The following is a 6,000-nucleotide window of genomic DNA, read 5'->3' as shown; positions in this document are numbered from 1 at the left end:
ATATGGGTCTCAATGAGTTTATCCATGCTTTGCTCAAATTAACCGACTTCGTATGAGCTCAAGAGCTTCGCATTTATTAAAAACTTTTCCGACTTTCGACGAAGAAATATAATTTAATGAAAATACATTTGGGAGAAATGAATGCATTTAAATTTAAATGAAATGCATTTCAAGAACTGCTGAGGATAGTGAGCGTAGCAATAGACAAAGAGGCAGGACTGGGGAGTTCCCAGAATGGAAACGTGAATCTTGAGGATGTAGTTAATCTAATCAAAGAGTATGAAGAACTCTATGAAACTCCAATGTACTACTGGGTCGAACCAGTCTTTCAATTGGTTGATCACGATGCGAAGGAGATAGCTTTCTGTTTGCGTTGAGTATGAATATCCGCCAAAATTTTTGCCAGGATTAAATCGGCGACAATTATTTTGAAACAAATATTGTCAGTAAAACGCTATCTTTGGAGTCAAATTGGAACAAAAAATTAATTTTTCTGCTCAAATTTTTAATTTTCGTACCCTGCAAGCCACCGCTGAGATGTGTGGCAGGTGGTGAATACACCACAGAATAATGTTTACCCGAATATTTTTACCCTTACCGCGATTGGACAATGTTATTTATCGTCCGTGGAAAAAATGAAATCTTAAATCTGTTTTTTCTACACTTAATGTCATTAATTTTATTGAAATAATCTCTCCCACCGTAATACGATGGGAGTAATTATACATTTTCAACATTATTCTAAAAGAGACGCCCTTCCAATTAATGGAAGACCTTCAATCTGTAATTTAACCTTCGCTCCATTAAATGATTCCCACCCTAGCTGCTCTAATATTTTGGATACGCAACTAAGTTTGTCTTAACTATGTTTAACAAATCTAGCTCCTCTACACTGTATGCGATCCAATCTTTGAATCCATGAAGGACATTCACGCGCTTGTAAACGCGCAACCGTGAACACTCAAAGGACCGTCCCTCGTGGGCAGCTCGCATTTGAGCCGAATTGTTATTTTTCCATAAAACTAGAGCGCAGAAAGAAGGATTTAGGCATGCCAGTATGGAATGCGGGGCTGAGAAATGGAAATATCCGGAGGAGGACTGCCGAATAAGGTTTTAATACGGTTGGCGAGGTTAAGAGGTCGCCAGGGAAAATCCGTACGAGATAAAAGGGGGAATGGGGGGGAGGGGAATTAGGAAGCAGAATGGTTTGCTCACAAGAATTAAAATCAAATCCAAAGGAATCTATGTAAGCACATTTTACTTGCCGCCTGAGGACAAAGATGATTATATAGCAGAACTAGATCAGCAAATCAAAAGTTCCGCGTCCTAAAACTACGATCACGACGCTATAATAATTGGAGATTTCAATGTTCCATCTATTGATTGAGAAAATGTAGCTTTAAAAACGGGGGTAAAGGCAAAGGAAGATACCTCCGAGTCGCTATTACATTCATTTAAGTTGACCTACTCGCATCAACTGATCACTTCACCGACTAGGGAACAACATATTCTTGATTTGTTAGTTGCGAAGATACCCGAAAAAGTTGATGATGGTAAAAAATAACAGAAACTTTACACCCCCACACACGTTCGATGTCCTACGGCAATGGTTTCGATGCTGCGCATCGTCATCAGGTGGCATCGATACCATGGTGCAGGAAGTGTGCGTGGAAGTGGAAAGTTTCTGTCATTTTTTATCCTCATCATGAAGGAATTCCACAAAGTTAAGCCTGAAACTGTTAACTCTACCGAAAATGTTTTAACTATAGAAAATATTAAAGGAATTAGAAACCATAGCGCAGTAAATGCTATTTTTTGCTATTATTATTATTAGGTAATCTACCGGTTAAGGTAGATTTTTGGCTGGACATAATTAAATGATTTGTGACTCCTAGCACAAACACAACATCCTACTCTACATCAGGTCCCTCTTCAGCTCTGAGTACTTTCTTCCTCCCTTCATCCCGTCCAACATCCCTACCCTGTTCCTTCCCTTTCCTCGTTTGCCTAACATTCTCCCCTCAATTACAGTCTTCAACATCCCACTGCCGGTCAACACCCCCTTCATCCACTTTTCCTGCCTCCATAGGATTTCTCCCAACAAACCCCTCTCTTCGACCACCATACCAAGTACTTCCTCGTTTGTTTTCTTCTCTGTCCATTTCACCTTCTCCATTCTTCTTCACACCCACATTTCAAAAGCCTCCAGTCTACATCTATCCTCCTGCTTCAATGACCACGTTTCCGCGCCACGTTTACGAATTCCCCGCCCACCTTCATTCCTACCTCCAGTTCCTCCCATGCCTCTTTAATCATTTCGTCTGCATACAGGTTGAACAGCAACGGTGATAATGGGCAACCCTGCCATACACCTCTTCCTAACACTGCCCAACCGGACACCCCGTTCCCCACTCGCACTTGAGCAGTCTGAGACATGTACAGGTTGCGGATTAGCATCCTTTCACTCCAATCTATTCCTATTTTCTGCAATATACTCATTAGTTTTCCATATTGACTCTATCAAACGCTTTTTCGAAATCTACGAAACAGGCAAATACCTCCTGGTTGTGTTCTATATTCCTCTCGATTAATAATCTCATTACTGCAATGGCATCACGCGTACCTCTACCCTTCCTAAACCCAAACTGATCATCCCCTAAGTAATCATTTGCCCTACTCTCTATCCTTTTGTTTATGATCCTGAGAACAACTTTAGCTGCGTGGGATATCAAACTTATCGTCCTGTAGTCCTCACATGATGTAGCCTTTACCTTTTACGGAACAGGAACAAAAACTGATCTCACAAAGTCTTCCGGCCAGATTCCTTCTTCGTAGATACTACGGATCCACCCATATAGCCTGTTCCTCCCACATTTTCCTAAAAACTTCAATTGTTCCACGGGAATGTTATCCACCCCCACGACCTTATTTAGTTTCATCTCCCTTAATGTCCTTTCTAACTCATCGTCGAGTACGCCTGGACCTAAGTTATCCTCCTCTACGTCATATTCTCTTTCAATGTCTAACTTTCATGGTCTACGTTCTTCACTATACAGTTCTTCTATATATTTCTTCAATCTCTCTTGGATCTTTCCTGCGTCAAATATTACCTTACCCGCCTTTTCTCTAACTGTTAGCATAGATCTCCCTTTCTTACTTCCCGATAACGATTTAACTTTGCTGTTCAGCGCACCAATTTCACCCTTCCTCTGCAGACTTTCCATATCCTCGCACTGCGTCTTCCACCATGCTTCTTTTTCTTTATTTGTTGCCCGCCTCAATTTATTGTTCAATTCTTTGTACTTCAACTTGCCTAACTCTGTATTTACATTCTTCCATTTTCTCCGCTCATCCATCTTTGCAATCATCTCATCCGTGATCCATGGTTTCCTAGTTCTTTTAGCGTTAACGGTTCCAATAGTGTCTTTTGCGGCTTTCGATAACCCTTTCTTTATCTTTTCCCATTTTTCTTCGATAATACTTAGCTCGTTACCATCCTCCATGATTTTCTCTACCGCCTGTTTGTATTCCTTCCTTTTCAAACCATTTAATGCATCTACATTCCACTTTCCGAATCGCCGCCCCTGCCTTATCGTTTTGAAACGGACGCTACATTTCATAACAACTAAATTGTGGTCTGAGTCCACATCCGCTCCCGGGAATCTGTGCGAATTTATCACACTGTTCCTAAACCTGTGTCTAACCAGCATATAATCTAGCTGATACTTTTCTGAGTCACCTGGCATTTTCCATGTATACCTGCGTCTTTTGTGGTGTCTAAACCAAGTGTTGGTGATGACTAACCCCTGTCTCCTGCAGAACTCAACTGCTTTCTCCCCGCGGTCATTCCTCGTGCCTAAACCGTAGTCCCCGACCTCGTCACCATCTCTTCCTTCGCCTACCGTCGCATTCCAATCCCCCATCACTATCAAATGTTTCCCTGCAGGAACACACGCGATTATGTCCTCTTACTGATCGTATATCCTATCGACCTCTTCTTCCTTATGGTTGCTCGGTGGCATGTAAACCTGAATAATAACCAAGTTCTTCGGTTCTTCTTTAATCTCTACTTAGCAGTATTCTATCCGATACCTGCTCTATTTTGACTACGCTTCTTCCTACCTCTTCATTTAATACTTTGGCAACCCTCGTTGGCTCTCGTCCCCGCCGCTGTATATTATTCTATACTTATCACTCCAGTAATCCCCGCTATCTTTCCATCTCACCTCGCATAGACCTAAAATATCTATATCTCCCCTTTCTATCTCTCGCTTAACATTCTCCAATTTCCCTGTCCTCATCATTGTCCTAACATTCCATCTCCCTATTCTAACTAATGTGGTCTTCTTCTCCTGCGTCTTCTGTCCTGCTGCTGGTTTTCCCTTGCAAAGGTTTTGTGGGATGACGACCGCGGAAGCCTTGCCTCCCCCGCTGCCAGGCACGGCACAAGGCCGATTGGGCCGAGCCCCGTAGTTACCAGGACTCATAATCTCTGTATAGTCCATCATGCTAATCTTGGGAATGATAATTGAGGTGGTTTCCCGTTGCCTTCCTCAATAGTGTTTGTAACGTGACACCATCACTTAATGGCCGCCGCACTGCGGTTAGACGCCATTGCAGCCGCCTCACTGAGGAACAGACGCTGCGTGGACTACCTTACGTCTGGCTCCTAACCTTCGACTTATCTAGCATAGGTGACCCTACCAGGAGCAATTATTATTACTCCCGGCAGCACAGCTCTAGGGGTCATCCGAACGCACAAGCCCATCCACCACGTCAAGGTTGTAGTCCGAGAAGGAATTTTTTTTCCATATAAGGTCAGAAAAATTTAGCCAAAATAATTTTACTTGTTTAAAGAAGAGGATTATAATGGCCTAATATGCGTGCTACTGAATCATTTTGGAAGTTTTAAGAAAGATAGTAATCACAGAAATTTTGGGGATACGTGGAATCACTTCCTTGAGATCACGCGCTCAGTAGTCAACAAGTGCATTTCCAGTAAATTTCTAAAAGATAAAACGGAACCTAGATGGTACAAGGCGGATGTTAGGGAAGCAATACGGCATCAAAAGCTATGTCACGCTAAGATGAACAATGTTAGGTATGTTATATCTAGCGACAAAAAGTATAAGATCACATATGATTACAAGATATCTAGAGAGAATGCCGAGCTGAATTTCGGAAAGTGCAATGCGAATTCAAAAGGGAATGATTATCGGAATATTTGAAATGGAATCAGAAAGCATTTTGGTCATGCGTCGGGGAAGTTCAGGGACATGATTCAACGGTTAATTTACTAGAAGATGCTACAGGTGAGAGAAGTAGAGAAGCCAACACTTTGGAAAAGGCGAACTAATTGAATGCCTTCATCAAAAACATCTTCACCAATGTCTCACCAAATTTTCGGATATCTTATCAATTCGTTCCCGCCAATCGATGTCTATGGCTGAAATCTCATATGATGGAATACAGCGTTTGCTGAAAAATATTAAGACTAATAGCTAATCCTCCGGGCCCGATGAAATACTCGTTTGTATATTTATGGAAATATCGTCCGAAATCGGGCCGTATCCAGAAATCAAATTTTTAAACTCTTTAGTACTTCGCAAGGTTCCTAGTTATTGGAAAACGGCTAATGTCACATCTTTATTAAAAAATGGAGACGAGGAGGAACTAAGCAATGCCAGACCTATTTCCCTCACTTCCATATCATGCAAGATTAAGGAACATTGGAGTATAGTCGCTAGTTCTGTTGCGGGACGCCTCGATAGTCAGAATGATAAGCACGGTTATTTGAGTTAAAACTGATTAATATTGGTGAAAGTGTTTCTCGACCTTGCTCTGCTCACGACCCGCTCCACTTTAATTTCTCCCCCGTCCAGGGCCATTTCTTTCTGACTCTGTCGGCAATGCTACTTGTAGAACAGTAGTTCCACCCCCAAATCCAGGGCCATTGCTTGGGCCTCGAAACTACCCCTCTGCCGCAACTGCCTCGCAGCT

The sequence above is a fragment of the Hetaerina americana genome, unplaced genomic scaffold (assembly GCF_022747635.1).
Source record: "Hetaerina americana unplaced genomic scaffold, ioHetAmer1.1.p SCAF_7, whole genome shotgun sequence".
Classification (NCBI taxonomy): Eukaryota; Metazoa; Arthropoda; class Insecta; order Odonata; family Calopterygidae; genus Hetaerina; species Hetaerina americana.
This window is presented reverse-complemented; position numbering follows the sequence as displayed.